This window comes from Grammomys surdaster, unplaced genomic scaffold, assembly GCF_004785775.1.
Source record: "Grammomys surdaster isolate TR1022 unplaced genomic scaffold, NIH_TR_1.0 125231, whole genome shotgun sequence".
NCBI classification, from domain to species: Eukaryota; Metazoa; Chordata; class Mammalia; order Rodentia; family Muridae; genus Grammomys; species Grammomys surdaster.
The window spans coordinates 150,866-171,803 of record NW_021620120.1 but is presented as its reverse complement, the minus strand read 5'-3'; the positions used below and the strand labels follow the sequence as shown (position 1 = coordinate 171,803).

The 20,938-nt window shown below is 44.1% G+C and overlaps 1 protein-coding gene across 1 annotated transcript in view; it reads left to right on the top strand.

The window, feature by feature from the left end:
* Positions 1-20,938, top strand: part of LOC114637200 (E3 ubiquitin-protein ligase TRIM39) — a 158,775-nt gene that overhangs the window by 97,841 nt on the left and 39,996 nt on the right. The gene's annotated exons all lie outside the window — the stretch shown is intronic.

Sequence of the window (20,938 nt, the reverse complement as noted above, 5' to 3'; positions counted from 1 at the left end):
TCCCCTATATGTTTCTGTTAAGCTGTAGTTTCTTATATTCAAATGGGAAAAAGGTTTAAAGACACAACCACCCACTATTAAGTGGGAAACATAAAAGTACTTAGGAGAATGTAAACATCCAATAAAGATCATTTTCCACCATAATTATGCTTTAAAATGATTAGTTCTCTCTTAAAATATTATTCTTGCATTCAAGAAGTTATAATAGCTTCACTATAACAGATGCCACAAAATGCTTGGTTCATAGCAGGGTAAATATGGATTGGTAAATATCTGTATATATGCAAAATTACATTGAGGTCCATTCACTTTCTACATGTGTAGAGATCTTGACATCAAAATGTATGAGCATTGCTGACTTAATCTCTCCCACGATGGATGCAGAAGGATGTTGTCAAACAGGACCAGAACAGGGATTAGGGTATGTAACTTGTCCCAAGAAAGTTATACCCAAGCAGAAGTGCTTGCTCAGCCTGGGACATGTGTGAAATATTATAAAACAATAGGCAGATTCATTTTTCTGAAGATGGAGATGGTGAACATCTGGGGGCAGAGTAAAAAAGGAAGGTGATCCGGAGAACAGACCTCCAGGAGGACAGTTAGTCATATCCATATTCAGTGCTTCATCTTGTCTCCATCCTACCTTAGGTCACAGTTATGGAAACTTCCATGGGATAAGGAAAAGGAGATTCCTCACGACCCTAGTAACCCTACGGTCTCTCTGACAACTAACTGTGACCCAAGGTAGGGATAGGGACAAGATGGAACAATGAATATAACTGATGTCCTCCTGATGTGTAAATAACTTATGGAATATGAACTAGAAGCAGTGTAGACAGTGAGACCCCAGCTCTGCTCCTGAGATTCCTGGCAGGTACACTGGCTTTGAGATGGATAGTGTTCAGGGCTTAAATGAGGAGTGGAGAAAAACCTGGTCAGGACTGATCAACAGGATAAGCCAGAAGAATCTGTTAATGTGACAATGGAGGCATGCCTTGTTAGGTGGTCCAACTTCTCAAACCAATTCCCTTCAGATGTGACACTCAGTCTTTAGTCTAGTTCTGAGTCACGACCATCTCTCATAGCAAGTGGAGGACATGGAGCATAGTGATTTTTCCGGAAAGTTCCCATTTCATCTCATAAGCCTGACACCAGGAAGGCTGCTTGCCTTTCCTAGTATTCTCTATGGGAGTGACAGGGACAGGTGGGTAGGGAGTGGAAAGATAAACTCCTGGGAGCTGTATCTCTACAGTCCATTTTCTCTCCTCAAAAGCACCTCTGGGGACTGGTGTCCTGGAAGCAGTTACTGGGGAGAAGTTGCTTACCCTAATCCTTGTGCTGGACCTTTTGAAAACATCATTTTGAATCTAGCTTGGAGGAGAATAAGTTAGCAGTTTCCATTCATTTTTGTCAGGATGTCTACACATTTACATAGCAAATGGACTTCAATGTAATTTTGCATATGCGGTTATTTTTTTTCAATCCATATTTACCATTCTATGAACTGAGAGTTTGAGAGATTTTCCTTATTTGAGATATTGTGACTACTTGATTCTTTTAAATCAGAATGGATTCCATAAAATGATGGCTAATACTGCACCAAAAAAGCTGTTTAGTACCTTTTTTGACTAAAAATGCTCTCTAGCACTGTATTTTAATAATTCACATTTTTACAACAGCAAATGATCATTTTATTCCTCTAATCCAGTGCTTCTGAAGAAAAGGCATAAATACTGTGAGATCAAGGACGTCCTATGCTACATGAGATCCTGTCTCAATGTATCAATAAACACAACAGAAGTGTACATAGAAATTGTTCTCTTTTTATCTGTATATGTCACTTGCTAAGTTCCTGTTGTCTCTTATAGATATGGATAAGTAGGCATAATTAAAACTTCTCAGAAGGCTTGTGAGTCACAGCACAGACCTGTAACACAAGTATGTGAAATGTAAAGGTAAGAAAATCAGAAGTTCAAGAATCAGAGATCCATGATGTGTGAGGACACAGAGGCACAGTCTGAAAGAATCTCCAGGGAATAAACTGGGGGAAATTATGTAACTGCTATTAGAAGAGGTTAGTGATGGCCAGAAATCTCCAGTTCATTAATACAGTAAAATAAGAAAATTGAAATACTAAAAAGGGGTGGGTGGGTGCTTAAGGTGTGTGGGACTCCCACTTTCCTAGATTTAAACCTGAAACTCATGTCAGAATTTAAAAAAAAAAGATGAACCTGTAGACCCAGCAGGAATCTCTGGACCTGTTTCCTCCTCTGCCAAATATTCATTTAATAAAGTCTGCTTTTTGCTTCTCACTGTACTCTTCCTCTTTAATTGTCTTTTTGTTTTGGCAAATCCCTGAGGTGGGTTGCCCTAATGCTGTTCATATTCTAATGCTCATTTGGGGCCCCCAGCCTGGTTGCCCTGCAGGGAGAGGTTCCTCAAATGAGACATGAAGTGACTTTGCACCACTAAACTATGATTGGTAAGTATAGATACCAACAACCAATAGCTGGGCAGATAGAGACAGAGGTGGGATTTAGGTTTCCCCGAACTTGGGATCGCAAGGAAGAAGAGGAATGTGCAGGGGAGGAAAAATTAGAACTTCCATGAATTAAGAGCAATGAAAATTTGGCCATGTACATTGGTCAATCAGAGTTAAGGGCAACCCATTTGAAACATACTAAGTAGTAAGTAGCAATTCAAGGTATCAATACAATAATCAATAATCAATAGGAAGTAGATTCTAACATCATGGAGGGTAGGCAGCTGACCAGCTCTTGCACTGCTCAAGGCTTATTAAAAATAGAAGGACAGTGTGCCATTCTAATAGGAACTTAATGAACAAGGCAGGGTAGAGCCCTGGGCCTAGATTTTAATATTTTTTTAACTACATATCCTAGCTTATTACAGCTCTTAAAACACACTTTGATCCTAAAACTTCTGATAATATTACTACCATGAAGATACTGTTGTTCGTGGTTCCATGGGATTTGTAAAGCAATTAAAGACATATCTTTCTTTCTGTCAGAAACAAGGACAGCCTGAGGAGAATGACTCCAGATACATACTCAGTACTGAAGACAGGTCTGGATCCCTGTAAATACAGGAAAGAAAAATAGACTAGACAGGGATGTCCACTTCCTGATCATGGAGTACAACATGACATGTAGGGACAGTCCACTGCAATGTGCAAGAGAATAGACTATGCAACTTCAGTAATTGTCTGAAGTGAGGAGTGATATACAGATACCTCTAAAAATATTAGCAAAGTAGTGTAGGCAAGTTTATAAACCAGAATTTAAAAAAAATCTTCATTTATAAATGGGAATTAGTGAGTTAATGGAGTACCCACCTTGTGAGAAGTTAAGAGAGTCCTGTTTAAGAGAGAAAGTTAAAGAATATTGCAATAGTTTAACAGGAAGAATTTGGGGCAGGAGTGATGACTCAGTGATGAAGAACACTGACTGCTCTTCTAGGACACCTGGCTTCAATTCCTAGCACCTGCATATCTACAAGCAACCATCTAACCCCAGTCACGAGGAATCTGAAGCCCTTTTCTGAGCTCCACAGACACCTGGCACAATCATGGTGAATGGACAGGCAGACAGGAGAAACAGTCATTCACATAATAAAAATGAAAAATATATTCATTATATGAGGAGAAGTACGAGAGAGAGAGAGAGAGAGAGAGAGAGAGAGAGAGAGAGAGAGAGAGAGAGAGAGAGAGAGATACACTTACTTGTGAGAGTAGTATGGGTCCAGCCCAGAGGTGCTGCCAACAGAGAGAGGAAGGCTGGGGGTGATGAATTCTTCATAAATGTTGGTACTGATTTAGTCCAGAATGGTTGTTATTCGCAATACAAGTCTGAGCTACAGGATGAGGCTGAGTAGCTTCTCTAAGAATTCCCAGTGGGAGATACAGAGATCTGAAGTGCTATGGAAAGGTTAACTGCTAGGAGAGAAGTCTCCTGAGCTTTGTTTCCCTACTGCAGATTCAGCTCTGGGCCCTAGTATCCTGGGAGCAATGTCTGGGGACAGGTTGCTTACCCTGATGCCTGTTCCTGCCTGTTAACATCCTTCTGAGTCCTAGACTAGACGCTGAACTGGCTGACAGAATCAAGGAAAGAGAAGAAAGGCCTATGTCACTTACTGAAGTGTACAGCTTTGGTTCCTTTATTCCTCACTCAGCCTGTACTCCTAAAGAAAACCGAGGACTCCTGTACCCTGAACCCTTCTGATCTTAGCTCTACAACCATATGTGTGACTCCAAAGTACAGGAGGGAATGAGCTCTGTACAGAGGATCCAGGGTTCAGACTGACAGGAGTGCATCATTCAGGAATCTGCATTTCTGCTTTGACTCAAATGGATTTTCCCAGTTCTCCCATTTGAGATCTGTAGTATCACCAAAGATCTGGGATCTGTAGTATCACCAAATCTAACTGGAATTCAGTGAGGGTTCTTACATGAAAATAGGAAATGGTACTATGTAGAATCTCTCAGAGAACTACAAACAGACTCAATCTGAAAATCAAACTTGGGGATTGTTCATGCTGGAGAGGCAAGCAGTAGGTGAAAATTATCCAGAGTATGGGTAAAGAATAGGTCAGGTTACTGCTGACTAAAGAATTTAGCATGACCTCAAGTGAAGGTGAGCTCTGAGATAATAATACTTGTAGAACAAGTCCTGAATGCTCCTCTACACATGAAACATAGGCTAAGCCTTTGGCAAAAACATGAAGTCTGACACATCTGAACCCACAGTGCTTAGACTCAGCAACGAGGAAACAATCAGTTACAGAAGTCTTTCTCATTCTGCCTGACCATTGCCTCCCGTTTCCCACTCTCCCACGCAACAGCTATAGAGTCATAGAAGCTTTCCCAGGACACAGACTCAAACTATGACATCAAGGTAAGATCAGACCTAATAAATGATGGCCATGAGAACACAGATGTGCCAAAAGGAGTGTTGTATTTTATAAAAATGGACAAGGATATGTTTTGTTGAGCATGATATGGTGAGGTGGGAGGAGTGCCTTGGAGGGCTCAATGCTGAGAAATCATTCTCCCGCCAGGTACCAGCCATAAGATGGGTATTGTAAAGAGTTTATTTGGGAACATGGGAATGAGAGAAAAGAGGGAGTAGAGGCAGAGAGAAGGAGGGAGGGAGGGAGGGAGGGAGAGAGGGAGAGAGAAAGAATGGATGAATGAAAGAAATGATAGAGAAAGAGAGAAGAGTCAGGCCAGAAAGACTTGGGGGGGGGGCAATGGGGAGTGGAGAGAGGGAGAAAGGGGTCAGAGTGTCAGAGAAAAAAAAAAGCATAGAAAATGAGATATGGAGGAGGGGCCAAACAGCCCCTTTTATAGCAAGCCAGGCCTGCCTGGTCGTTGCCAGAAAACTGTTGGGCAGAGCTTAGAAAGAATGCCAACAAGGAGGTTGCATCTGAATCGGACCTAAGAAAAGGATAAGGGCAAAGACTCCTGGGTCCTCAATCTCACAGAAATTAAGATGTCTATAACATATATGACTGATGATTTTAAAAGTTTCCTGATGAATGTGCAGAGTACTGTGCTCCGTATCTGAGTCTTGAGGATTTGCAGGTGGTCAATTTGGTGTCGAAAGAAAACACTGGAGAGAGTAACTTACCTTTCTCAACTCTGTCAGTTCTATCCTTGGTGTCTTAGGGACATGATACGCATGTGCCAGTGCAGAGCAGCCAATTCTATCCTAGGTTTCTTCACATCTCTATCATCTCTGACCACTAGAGGCCAAGGCTTAGTGTAGGTTGCCTGAGCCTCCTGGGAAAGGCCATGACATAACAGTGACACAGTAAAACCTCAGCATCAGGAACCAGGGCTGGACATTTCAGTGAGAGATAAAGGGCCTTTGCATTTCTTTCCTACCTCAATGCTTTCAGCCAAATCAGCATCTAGCCTAGGACTCAGAACGATCCTGTCAACAGACATTTACAGGAATCGGGATAAGCAACTTGTCCCCAGACACTGCTCCCAGATACCAGGGCCCAGAGCTGAATTTGAGGTGGGGCAACAGAGCTCTGGAGCTTTGTCTCCTAGTCCCTAGTCTTTCCATAGCACTTCAGGTCTCTGTACCTCTCTCACTGGGAATTCTTATAGAAGCCACTCAGCCTCATCCTGTATCTCAGGCTTTCATTGTGAATAACAACCATTCTAGAATAAATTGGTACTGTCATTTAGGAAGAAGATGTCATCACCCCTAGTCCTCCTCTTTCTGCTGGCAGCAAGCCTGGCCTTGCCTCAGATGCTGACTAGTGAGTGCAGGTCTTCAGAGAAAGAACCTCATTATGAAGCTGAAAGGACTATATCCAACACCATCACAGGCAAAGGAAGCCTAGCCTTGACCCAAGCCTTGCCAGACCCTCAAGGCTCTCCAATTAGCCTATCCCTGAAAGGTTTTCACACGCAGCTTGTACAGATCACAGCAGACCAGACGGTTCCACTAGGGAGAGTTTATTAAGAGCATGGAGAGAGAGGGAGAGGAGAGACAGAGCAGAGAGGTAGAGAAGTAGAGGCCAGCCATGACCACTTGGAGAGAGGGGGGAAGGGAATGGGGGAGGAGGGAGCAGAGAACCTGCAGGCAGAGGGATCAAGGGAGCAAGAGAGCAAGAGAGAGAGGAGGGGGCAAGCAGCTCCTTTTATAGTGGGTAGGCCTACCCAGGTGTTGCCAAGTAACTGTGAGGAGGAGCATACCCGGCTACTGCCAGGTGACTGTGGAGGTGGAGTTTAACAGATTACTAACAATCCCTGCCTGGCTTTCTGCATCATTCAGGTCCAGACATCTATGCACTCTCCACCACCCAGTCTAGTGACTTTTCTCAGGTCCCAGGAGCAGGGTGGCGTCCCATTACGTGTTGGCTTTAGGCTTCTACCAAATATACTCTACTATGCAGATACCTCTAAGGCTAGTCTGCAACCCTGGTTCGTGTTCAGTGATGCCCTATAGGTAAGAAACGTAGATGGTGGAAATCATTAAAACTTAAAGATAAATGACAGTATCCCCCACACTGTCCGCCTTGTATGCATTACACTTGGGACTTTACTAAATGTGCACATGTGGCACTTTCTCAAGGTTGGTTACCTTGTGGACTTGAGAAGATCTCTACCTCATCCACAAGCAACCTGCCTTTCCTCTCAAAGGATCCCTTTAGGAAATGCCTCCATGAGAGGCATTTTCTCAATTAGTGATCAAGGGGAGAGGGCCCAGCCCATTGTGGGTGGTACCATTCCTGAGCTGGTAGTCCTGGGTTTTATAAGAAAGCAAGCTGAGCAAGCCAAGGGAAGCAAGCCAGTAAGCAGCATGGCCTCTGCATCAGCTCCTGCCTCCAAGTTCCTGCCCTGTGTGACTTGCTGTCCCAATTTCCTTTGGTGATGAACAGCCATGTGAAAGTATAAGTAAATAAACCCTTTCCTCCCCAACTTGCTTCTTGATGTTTATCATGATGTTTGTTCAGGAATAGAAACCCTAAGACAGGAGCTGCAGGGCTTTCTGCCTGCACTGTTCCCCATTAATCCTTCTCTACCCATTACACCCCTGATTGTGCTTTAGTTAGGGTTTTACTGCTATAAAGAGACTCCATGACCAAGGCAACTCTTATAAAGCACAATATTTAACTGGGGCTGGCTTGCAGTTTCAAACATTCAGTCCATTATCATCAAGGCAGAAAACATGGCAACATCCTGGCAGGCATGACTCTGGAGAAGTAGCTGAGAATTCTACATCTTGTTCCAAAGACAAACAGATGAAGACTGGCTCCCACATGGCTAGGAGGAGAGTCTAAAAGTCCTCTCCAGCAGTGACACACTTCCTCCAACAAAGCCAGACCTACTTGAACAAGGCCACACCTCCCAATAGTGCCCCTAGGTCAATGATATTCAAATCACCACAGACTGTATCTTGGGAATCTCTCAATGACTGTGTAAAACCACAAAGTAAATGTTGTTGATTTAGCTAAAAAATAAAAATAATAATAATAATAATAATAATGACCCCAAACTTCTAGGAGCCCAGATCTGTATAGTAAGATGTAAAGAAACACAGAGATTGTGAGCCTAGAGTTGGCGAGTGATGGCAGCCAGACTCTCCTCTGGACCAGACACCCAGTAGGTGAAAAACAAAACAAAACAAAACAAAAAGCAAAAACAAAAAAAAAATACAGGAGAAGAGCAGGGCAGGGACCTGCCTGGATAAGGTAACAGGAGAGTCTGGTTGGGAAAGAGCAAAGAAGCTTCTTACCTTGAATCTTTGATCAGCTCTGTAGAGGATTTTTCCCTCTGGACCCTGCACTTCCTCTTGTGTCTGGTGTTACATTTATGTGGGTCTTGGAAGGAAAGATATTTCTTCAGCGTATTGCAAGGTAATTCAGGGTGGGCAGGAAGAAGAGCACCCACAGCCAAGGCAGCCACTGGCTCTGGGAAGAGAGGCAAAGGGTCATCACCATGACTGCTGTGTCAAGGATGAGTCTGCACTGCTCTCATTTTAACTTATACTCTTGACCCCAGTGAGGCTGAATGGCTTTCCTAAAACTTGCCAGTGCCAGTGTCAGGGATGTGTAGGGTTGGGTAATGGAAAATTACCTCCTGGGAATTTTCTAGTGTCCTGATTCCCCAACCTAAGATTCAGTGCTGGAGCCTGTTATCCTAGAGAAGTGTCTGGTGACACATTGCTTTAACCTGATGCCTATCCTCATGGTCTTCATAACAACATCCTGCTGAGTCTAGTCTAGATGCCAGGAAGTCAGCATTTGTCAAATGCTTTGACATCGGAATCTTTACACCGGCTTAGAAATTATGTGGGTTTTCAAAATGGCTAAGATCAAAAACTGGTGAGGATGTGGTGAACAGGGAACACATCCTTGGGGGATGCTCCATCATACCTCAAGGCCATGTGCTCCAATATGCTCATAGCAGCTTTATTCATAATAGCCAGAAACTGGAAGCAACCCAGATGTCCCTCAACCAAAGAATGAATACAGAAAATGTGGTTCATTTACACCATGGAATAGTATTCAGCTATTTAAAACAAGGACATCATGAATTTCACAGGCAAATGAATAGAACTAGAAAATATTATCCTGAGTGAGGTAACCCAGGCAAGAAGGACATGCGTGGATGGAATGTGCTTACTAATAAGTGGATATTAGCCAAGATCAGAACACCCATGATACACTACACAAATTCAAAGAAGTTAAGCAAGAAGGAAGGCCCAAGTGAGGATGCTTGAATCCCACTTAGAAGAGGAAACTAAACAGTCATGGGAAATAGAGAGAGGGAGGGCAAAGGGAAAGGGGGCAGGATCATGCATGGGGATAGACAGGAGAGAGGCCCAGAAGACCAATAGAATGAAAGAAAATATGCAGCTGCTGGGGGTGGAAGGTGGGAGATTCTCTAGGAAGTCACAGAGACCCAGGATGAAGGAGGCTCCCAGGCATCAATGCAGGTGACCTTAGCCAAAATGTTCAACCGTGGGGGTATGTAAACTGAAGAAATGACTTCCAGTAGACAGACAGGACCCCCAGTGGAGGAATGGGGACACCAACCCATCTACAAAACTTATGACCCAAAATTGGTACTGTCTAAAAAAAAAAAAAATGCAGGGACAAAGATGGAGCAGAAGACAGGGCAGCATTTGGGATGTAAATAAATATTTTTTTAAAAAAAGAAAAAAGAAATATGAATTTCAACAGTAATTATACTTTTGTGGATATCAACACATATTTGCCGTGTTAAGAACTCAGAATCTTGAGACATTTGCTTTATGAAGATATTATTAATCGATTGTATGCAGACTATTTCAAGAGAGAACTAGCTATTTTCCAAATTACAGTGAAATGATAAATAATAACTTTTGTGCATGTCCTCACCTTTCCCATTTGTACATCCTTGCTTAGCTTTCTGGCTCTTTTTAAAAATCAGGAATGTACATGTTCACAGAAATACGTCGGAGGGATAATATATACAGATTCATTATTCAGTCCCCCACCTCCACCTTGTGTTTGTCTGCCAGTATTACAGTTACCATTAATGGCCAGAAGAGGGCGACAGAAACCATGAACTTGGCATTTCAGCACCTTTTGATCTGGAAAGCCTGGATGGTAAGAGTACACTCCATTCCACAAGAGCAGCCAGTACTCCTCACTGCTGAGTCCCCTCTCCAGATAAAGGAGGATTTGTTTTTATAAACATCTTTAGAGGAGTATAGATTCTTTTTTGATACAGAGTCTCACCAAGTATCCCTGGCCTGAAACCAGCTATGTAAACCCAACTGGCACCCAACACTGAATAATACACCTTCACCTTAACCCAGTGTGCTGCGATTAAAGGCATGAGCCCCGCACAGTGGCTCACTGTGGATCTATACCTCAATGTTTCACTAGAGTGGCACGGGTGGCGTTCAAGGTTGTTTAACCGTGAACCTGACGCATCAATGAACCCTTCGTCATCTGCTTCCTTCACGTCCATCATTCTACTTCTGCTTCCTGGAACCCATCCCACACCTGCCCGTTCCCTCACTAGCCACCTAAGCTCTACGGGTATTATAAATGAAACCCACATATATCAATCATCAAAGTTAACGTCCACAAAGGATCCATTAGGATGAAGGAAACATGCAATATTCACTTTTCTGGGTTTGGATTCCTTCGCTCGGAATGATTGTTTCAATCGTTTCCCTAAAATTTCATAATCTTTTTCCCACACGAAGTATTTACTTGAAATAAGATATATTGTTTCGTCTATTTCATTTATTCATTCGTTTATTAATTTATTCTCTCATATATCCCCACTGCAGTTTTCCCGTCCCTCCTCTCCTCCCAGCCCCTCCCCCTGCCATGCCTCTCTCTCAACAAAACGAAGATCAGCAAAGACTAAGAAACAAGACCAATGAAGTGTTCCAAAGCTACCTATGCAAACATGTCATCACTGTCCATTGAGTCCTATTTAAACTCTCTCCAAAGATCATATGTCCTGCCACAGGACTTGCCTCAGCAAAGCACCAGGTGAGTCTGCATCAAATGGCATATCTAGAAACTTCCACTTCAGTCCCACAAGGCCTTTGGAGGCCCGACTGCAGGACTCTCTGTAATAGTGTCACCCTGGTTATTGTCACCCAAAGACAAAGCTTGCTGTCCGACAGTCCTGAAGAAACTAGGCTTGGCCATCCATCCATAATAAGTCAGCTGAAGAGACAGGGACTGTGGAAAGAGCTGAGGCCTCACTGAGAAGGTAACCTGTGAGGGAAGACTTGAGGGACACTACATCCAGCTAGATTTCAGTCATAATGACCTATAACGTCCCCCCCCCCCCAAAATGACATCAACTGGAGAACAAGTGTTCAAAAAAAAAATCGAGCCTGTAGAAACATTTCTTACTCAAACTACAATAGGGCATATCAGAAAACTTCACAACTAACAGAAAACTTGATTGTGAACATACTTTAAGATTAATTTTTATTCTTTTTTTACATGTATGTCAATGTATGCATGAGGATATACACAGTAACAACTGGCATACTGGATGTCCCTGGACCTGGAGCAACAGGTGTGTGTGAGTGGAATTGAACTTGGGTCCACTGCTGTCTCAACAAGCTATAATAGACACTAATTGAACTATCCAACCCAAGGGACACAGTTTTGCCTACTTTCTTTTGCCTCAGGATCCTAGAGCCTGGAACAGGGCCAGGCAGATGACACACTCCCTAAAACTTACTGAGGAGTAAATCTCAGGAGCAGGCTGCGACTGCCTAAAGGTGGACCTGGAGCAGGAGTATAGTGAGAATTGTCTCTCTCGTGTTTATATGAGGGACATCTTATTTACTCCAAAACAAGAGATCTTGCCCAGCAAGTTCTAGAGCCCCCTGAATACCTAGGGTATAGTACCAAGCCTCTGGGTAAGAAAGGAAATCTGAGGTACAGATGATCTTACACCTTGGGTAGTCAGAAGGGAGAGGGCAATCTCAGGTACAGGAAGTCGTCCTCATTCAGCGTTCCTGCTGCATCCTATCACCAAGTCCTCCCCAAGCCACAGCTACACAGCCATGGGAGCTGCCCCATGCCACAGCCCCAAACTCGGGCACCGCAATTAAGCACATCAGAACCAAGGGATGATGGATGTATGGTCATGGATGTGACAAGGTGAGTCCTCATCAGCTTAGGACCCAAGATGGGGACAAGGGGCAGGATGCCTGGGTCCTCACTCTGAACTGTGGAATAGTGATTATTGAACTCACAGGGTAGATGGTCTGTGTCTTTTAGGTCTACCCTGCATGTGGGGAAGACTGTGATATACCTGTGGTTGGAGGTTTATGGAGGGATTGTACTGGTGTCATGGGGAACAGTGAGCAGATGTCTAGGCTGGGAGTCATGAGAGACATGCCAGTATCATGTTATCATTCTCAGCCCATGCTGCTTCTAACCTAAGTCCTCTGACAGGGTCTCCATGACCACTGACAGAGCAGTCAACACCCATTCCCAATGTCCTTTTTCTCCTTTAGATCCTTGTGCTCTAATATAACCAGGAATCCGAGGCTTAGCACAGATGGCCTGGACCAGCCAAGAAAGCAACATGACATTGTGGCACAATGAATAAGACTACAGGGATCCCAGAATCAGGGACCAGGAGTGGACATAGTCTTCACTTCCCCGAGCCTACTTTGATTCTGTCTATGATATCTGCATCTGGGGTCGGAGCCAGAGTGTTGGGAGCCGACTCCTAGCAGAAAGCGGCTATCATCTTTGCAGCCATCTCAGGCCATATACCCTGATAAGAGACTTGTTTTCAACAGCCTACAACAGCTGAACATACTCTGATAAACATCTTGTTTTTCTCCCATATCTTGTTTTGTTGTTTAGTGCTGCCAGCTGCAAGGCGCACATGGTAAAGTGTCTCCCGGTGCATTTCCCTGCTTATGCTTATATATACACCCAGGATTTCCTTTCAATAAACAGGATGGGACTTGATCATACCCTGTCTTGTCTCCAGTCTTCGCGTCTCTTGCCCCTCCATCCCTACTCTCTCTCTTGCTAGACCCTGTTGACTGACCAGAACGGGCCGGGACATAGTGGCTCCCAAACGTGGGGCAGAACGGGTCATTACATAGTAGTGCCTCAATGTTGGAGCTCCAGTAAGCAGGATACAGTGAAGGACACCTCAGGAATTGGAAGCGTGCATCCTCACTCCTGCGCTGGAGAACCTGTTGACTGACGGAGTGGGCCCAGACACCAAAGAATATTGTGAACAGAAGCAGATGGCAAGGGTCCAGGTAAAGCAACTCATCTGTAGACACTGCTCAAGGATACCAGGCCCAAGAGCTGGGTCTAACTGAGGAAGCAGGGCTCTAGAAATGCTGTTCCTAGGAGTTAATCTTTCTACTTCTCAACCTGCTAAGGTCTCTGTCATTCTCACTGGGGACTCACATTCCACCCATTGCACAGGATGAGGACCGTTACACCTGTGCCCTCCTTCTTGTCCACCCAGCTCCTCAAATTGCAGGGACAATGACCCTGAAGCCAACAGTATAGGGTCATGAGTCTCTGCAGGAAAGACTAAGGATGAATCATCAGAGAAGCCATGTCTCCATTTGCCCTACCACATCCTCCCTGCTCCACCTGTTGGGGGCACCTGCTGAGTTCTCTTCTCAATCATGCCGAGAGCCTCCTGTTCCCCTCCTGGTCCAAGCTTCAACAAGGTGTTCTGGGAAGAGAATGGTGTCTTACCACAAAACATCCCCAGGCTTACAATCACTGCAGTATGTCTATACCCTCTTGTCAGGTGTGGGCCTTGTTTAGATGCTATGTAGACGGTATTCAGTGTGTGGAATTCCATAGAAACAGGACTGAGCCACTGGGGCCCTTGGTGGATAAGGAGGGGCAGAGTATTGGGGGAAATGACTCAGAAAGTCTTTAAAACCATAAGAGGTTTCCGAGAAAAATTGAGAAAATTGCTCAGCTTTTATAACCAAAGCTCTGCAGGTGAGTAACCCCAGTTCAGAAGTCAGGGCCCCTCCATCTTACAACAGACAGACCAAAGTCACCCATTTCCCACTACTTAACAGTAAGGCTCCATCAAACCAACTTGTGGATACACTAGAACATGGAGGGACTTGGGACTCACCAGGTTTTAGCTACAGTTAAGGATCGAAAAGGGTTAATGGTGTGGCAGCAAGTCTGGCTTTGTGTGTGGCACTGGCAGACAGCAATTCTGACCTCAATAGCAAGACTAGGATATCATACTCTGAGGAATGTGCATGGCTGTGAATTCACCACAAACAAGTGCTTTCCCTGAAGAAGCTGTGAGGTTTCCCTTTCCTAGTCACAAATACCTCACCCAGAAGGAGTACCTGAGCTCTAGACAGAAGAAAGTGAGACAGCTCAGATGCTCGGGCACCAGAGAGACTGTAGTGACTTGGCACACAGCTGAAGAGTTACCTGGAGAGGAAATGCATGGAGATGCTCCACCCAAGGCTGAGGACTCAGTAGGAGATGTCTCTGCTCACAGATAAGAGGGACAATGTGATAACACTGAATACTGGTTTTTGTCTTTCATCAAAGGGGGAAGAAGGCTCCAGGGGTTTCCGATTGAGCATGAGAGAATCACCAAGGGACTCACCCTTCGACCAAGTAAGTGACTACCAGCCTGTCTGCCACCCAGCACTTCCCTTCAGTATGCATCCCAAGGTGAACCATGACCTCTCTAAGGCCTGATCTCTGACCAACCACAATGCCTTTGGAGTTCTGAGTCCAGGGTGACAGAGTCTCTGAATCACCTCCTCAGAACCAGCAGTCTGTTTTTCCTAGGGGAAGACCTAGAGTCTCCTGCTCTATGCCAGCTCATGATAATTCAGAAACTTTTCAAGGTATAGAGTATCTAAATGATGAGTTTAGGCTGCTGTGTAGAGTCTGTACCCTCCATGATCCCAGAATGCAACATGACCGAACCATCAAGTTCTTCTCTTCAGACTTACCCAAATAAACATGGGACCCATCAGGTCAGACCTCCAGATGATGTCACCCTGAAGTGTGGGGCCCTGGGCTCCTAACCGCTGAGCAGAAAGATGGGAGGAACCATGCCAAGGACATGAAGCTGATAGACACCGGTCTTGGAGAGGAAGGAAGCTTCCAGAAGTGGCAGCTGTGGTGGTGTCTTCTGGGGAGGAGCAGAGATTCTGATGTTTGTGAACCATGAGGGGCAGCCTGAGCCCCTCACCCTGAGATGGGGTAAGGACTAGGAACCAGCACAGAGACTAATCACAGAGAACATAGGAGCCATTTTAAAGAACCTGAGCAGAGTCGGGACTGAGCTAAAAAGTCAGAGTCCTCACTCTTCCTTCCCTTCCCCCATCAGAGGCTATTCACCCAACCATCCCTGATCAAGGCAATTGTTCTCAGCTTGCTTCTGGGAGCTTGGGTTATCAGAACTGTGGCAATGTTTCTGTTATGTACACCAACCTGAGATGCTGCTCCAGTCCACGGGTCAGGGTCTAGCAAGAGAGAGAGTGGGGATGGAGGGGCAAGAGACGCGAAGAATGGAGACAAAACAGAGGGTCTGATCAAGTCTTTCTTTATTCAAAGGAAATCCTGGGTATTTATACACTTTACCACGTGCCTTGCCCTCGTGGACAAGCAGGGGAACACAGCTGAAGGCACTATGTCATGTACCTTGTAGCCATGGATATACCACGTGCGACTTGCAGCTGGGGGCACTAAGCAGCAAAACAAGATATGTGAGAAAAACAAGATGTTTATCAGAGTGTGCTCAGCTGTTGTGGGCTGTTGAAAACAAATCTCTTGTTAGGGTATATGGCTCGAGATGGCTGAAAAGATGATAGCCACTTTCTGCTAGGAGTCGGCTCCCAACAGTTATGGAAGAGAAGGAGTAAAGGTAATGAAGGGGCAGGCTATGACTTCCAGTCTCCTGAGGTTTTCAAGCCTGAGTGAGCTATGTGCATGACCTGCCCCATAGGAGGAAAGTTATTTCCACACACAGGGGCTTACTGCTGGGAGATTTACTCTATTATAAATGAAATGGTTGATGGATTCATCATTCTGATGATGGAGGTAATAGAAGCCTGACTCCCAGCAGAGGTTGTGGTGAAGGCCCCCACTGGTAACAGACATCCAGGAGGCCAGTTGGTCTTCTTAACATACAGTCTTGCATTCTGTTTTCTCATCCTTCCCTGGGTCCACAATTACACATCAAGAAACTTCTCTGAGAAAAGAGCTAGGAGACCCTTCTGGACCTCCATGAATCTGGTGCTTCCTAGGCCTCTCACAAAATGTTTCCTTCCCAAAGATGAAATATGAGGAGCCTATGCTTGGGTCAACAGTAAGTACTCGGAGATTCCAGATAGAACAGGCAGGAGCCTATGGAAGAGCTCAGGGTGACATCAGCCAATCCCTCTCTTGCCAAGTATCCTCAGCTCATGTTTTTCTTGGTCCCAGTCAAGAGCAATGCCTAGGATGTAGAGGCTCCTGTCAAAGCTATATGATGTGACCCTGAGGGGGCTGAGGGAACTTGGGGGGAGTCATAGCATGACGTCATGTGTTATCCTGACTCTCAGGACAGGGACAGTTTGAGCATGTGATGAGCTCCTCAGAGTGTTACCACACACAGACACTGGTGTGAATTTATCCCCTGTGCTTTTCTTTACTGGATGGGATAGCTGCCTTGTGCTGGAATGAGCCATAGATGAATTGTTCCGTTTTCTACCTTTCCCACATTACTCCAAAAGCTCCTGGCTTTTCGCTCTGCAATTGCTCTCGGACTGTGGCCAAGTATCTGTCTTTCATCAGCACAATATTATCAAAGGGAGAAACCCAGGACAGCCCTGAGCACTGAGCCCTCCCGATGCTGACCTGTATCTGTTTCCCAGCTATCTCTCTCTGGCTTAGAAATCTCCATCATTAACTAAACTCTCGTTTTCACTGAACTATAACCGCATGCTTCCTTACTGAAGAGAAGTGTCTAGTGGTTTGGAATTTCTTGCCCTGGTAGGTGGCTGATTCACAAACTAAACATGAGTAAAACCTGATAAAGAAAATGAACTGTGATGTCCTGGTAGAACCCGCGTTTGCTGCACTGTTGCCACAAGACAGCAGCCACATAGAACCAAATGTATCATAAATTGAGGAGGGTTAGATGCACCTGGGAGACAGACATCCATATGGAATACAAACACTGAATACAGTCTCACCTGCTTACTGGTTGCAGCTTTGATCCCCTTGGGAGTCCTTGCTGGGTTCCCAAATCTCTACTGCACCCCTGGGCAATACATGGCAGTTTCACACGACAAAAAGGTAGAGTTCCCACCGCTAGGCAGCACCTCATGTGTCAGGTCTCAGATGCTGTTCACACTCTAAACATAACTTTGGCAGTCTCAGGTTGAAACATGACCTTAACTCTATAAGGAGCTTCCTGCCATCTTGTGAGCACACACTTGGAACCATGTCAATGGTCCGTGCAGACTCTGGGTATAACCAGATTTCTACCATGCTGAATTCTACACAGTCTGATGTAAACTTCTTCCTCCCTGTGTATGGCCAGGTTTCAGCATATATTCCAATGCTCCAACTGTCATGACAATATGATTACTGAAGGGTCTGGGGCTAACAAACCACCAGCTCAGTAGAGCTCTTTGAAACAAAATGCTCTGATTGAGTACTGAGGGGAGAAGGATTTCCACTATCTCTCCTGCTGTGGCTGCTTACAACTTGTGTCTGCCTTGCTCCCTCTCTCCTGCCTTAAAATATCTGTTACTGTGAGCACAATGTGATTTTTCAGGGGCTTTGTGTCTTTACCATAGCTCTAGTCACTTCTACTGGATCAGGGTGATCTCTAGGCCCACAGTCCCCACTTTATGAACTCTGGACTTTTCCCTTCTTCTGCTTTGTAATGTTTCCTTTTATTCTTTGCTAATAAGCTACATGATTGTTGCCATCACACACTGCTGCTAATAGTTTTTATCTAAGTCACCCTTGCTTACTCCTGGCAGATTTGTCCATGTGTGCCCATGTGTCCCAACCCCAACCAGTATTCTTTTATGCTTCTACTGAGAGCTAGAACTGTGCTCAGTGCTGCACATGAGGGAAGTGTCACTCTCCTGTTCTCAGAACAGGGAAGAGAGAAAAAGAGGTCAGTGACTGCTGCCTACCCATGAAGTTCATCTGTAGGATCCTAACATGAGAGTTCGGCTTAAGTTCAGGACAGGAGGACTCTTCCCTGCTGTGCTCTATATCAGTTCCTGTATTTCTTTGCTGATAAGCTAGAGATTTAAAGTCATTCCTCACCTGCTCTGACAGCTGTTGTCTAACTTTCCCCAGTTCATTCTCTGGGGATTCTATCAGAGTGAGCCTGTGTCTTCCCCTCTACGACAGATCTCCATGGTCTTGAACACCTGATTCTTTTGCCTGCACTTCCCAAGTGCTGGTTTGGCTTGGGTGTGCCATGACACACTGCTCACCTGAGAAAGTCTAAGTATATCTACTTACACTGTCGAGAAAAAATATGTAATAACTAACCAGGAAGTGAATGTCATTTAATATGTAAAAGAATGGAATGATTAATAATAAAACAAGAAGTGATATAAGACCAAAAAATGAATAACCAAAATATACTATTTGAAAAGAAAGATTTCAGTAACTTATCAGGTGAGACTTGTACACAGAAAGTATTTAATTGCTATGTGGAATCTTCTCATTGATATTTCTCTTTGAGAATTGAGTCTCCTCTAGCTCAGATAGGGCTTTGAACTCCTCTGCTTCCCAATGACTAGGATTACAGGCATGCACCATCATGCCCTGCTACATTAGAAGAATTCTGTTAGAGAACATTTTTGCTTTGCTATCAAACAATATTTTACACCATCTAGGGTTTCTATTGCTGTGAAGAGACACTGTAATAGTCTCATTTTCATGGAATACATGCCAATTTTTTAAAAATCAAAGAGAAATTATGATTTTATAGACTTACACACTCATCTATGACCTAGTAAACAAAAGTGACCTAACCATGGGGCTTTAGATGATGGGTTCTCAATCTGTGGGTCATAACCCCCATGGCAAGCCTCTCTATTTAAAAATACTTACATCGTGATTAAAATACAAAATTGCAGTTATGAAATAGGAATGAAAGTAATTTGATAGTTGGGGGTCACTACAACATGAGGAACTAATTAAAGATTAATGCTGGAATTAAAGATTTCCAGCATTAGGAAGGTTGAGAACCACTGCTTTGGATAACCCACTGACAAGCATTTTGCCAGCAGCCATGGGAAGGTAATTAATAGATTATAAAACAAAACAGGTTCTCTCTAGGGAGTTGCTGAAGCTTGTTCCAAGGTTCCCAAAAGGAAAACCTCACCTCCAGGCAAATCTTAGGGCACAGAATGCTGGAACCTGACATCACAGAGCAGGATCTCCAGCCCTGGGCCCAGAGCCTCTGTGATCAACCAGGACTGAAGTCAGAGTCACACCACTTTAAATGACATGGACAGAGGTTCTTGCTAACTTCACAGAACTGTACAGCAGCCAGTCTAGACTCCTCTCATTCACAGGTAGTGGATCTCACTCCAGGAAGCTGAATAAAGGACCTACCTAAGTGACAACTATTTCCCCAAAATGTTGAACCTTCATCTGCTGCCACACAGGGCTAGTTGAGCTCTTCTTCCTGCCCACCTTGAACTCCTTTGTAATATAATTAGAAATGTATTGTCTTACTCCTACAACATAAGAAGTATAAAAGTCCATTCATCATCCACCAACCCCTTCCCCAGTTGACTTCAATAAAGGTAATTTCTAAGCTCCCAAGATAGCATTAGTGATTTTAAGCACTTGACTTCTTCAACCATCAACTTAAGGGCTACTTAATGCTTACTAAGTTTTCTATGGAAAATATGTGGCCATATTAATGACTGAGTTTTGACAATTGGTACTTAGAGGACATGGTAAATAATGTCATACTTCAAAATGACATTCATTAACCTAACACTCATTCAGTGTGTCAGATTTTCCTACGGATGTCAATGCAGCCAATAATGAAACATTCCATGATGTTTGAAGTCCTCGGTGTGAACAACCTTGAGGAAGTAACACTTGTGCCCATTTAGTGACTTATCAATGAGAAAAATTGACAAGTAGCCCACTTGGTTAACAAATTCCTTTAATTCCAGCAATTTGGGGCCAGTAGAAGATGGATGTCTCAGTGCTAAGCCAGCCTGGTCTACATGGCCACTTCCAGGCCAGCTAGGGCTACATACTGAGATGATGTCTCAAAAGAAAACTAACCTGAAGGGCCCTTGCTGTTCTTGCAAAAGACCAGAGTTGATTTCCCAGCACTTGAGTCTGGCAGTTAACAAGTTCCTCAACTCCAGATCCAGGTTTTCCCACTATCTCTTCTGGAACCTTATGTACACACAGAGACACACAAACATATATATAAATAAAATTGAGTCTTAACATTGTTTCTCCTAAAATATATCTGTGGAACTGCATTTTTCTGTGCTTCAAACTTAAAAAGACAAACTGATCAAAGAAAGACACAAAATCCATTGATGAGTGGTGGGGAAGTTGAAAATAAGTACTTCCAGAAATGTTAAATATCAAAAAACACTCTTCTGAGAGCATCGTTTCATGTTGGGAAATAGTTCTTTCTCTTTTCATTCACCTTCCACGCAATTAGTTATCAATATCTACATTGAATCAAAACTCTCAAAACCTCTAGTTCCTACCATCATAGATACGGATTGGTATAATAATCCACACAAGCACAGTCACCACAGGAGGCTGCACATTGTCTAAGCATGTACAGAGATTCTAACATTGAAAGGTTTGACAACTGCTGACTTGCTGGCCTCTGGGCTAGGACTCAAGGATGTTGTGACCTGGACCAGACAGACAGACTTGTGCTTAGACA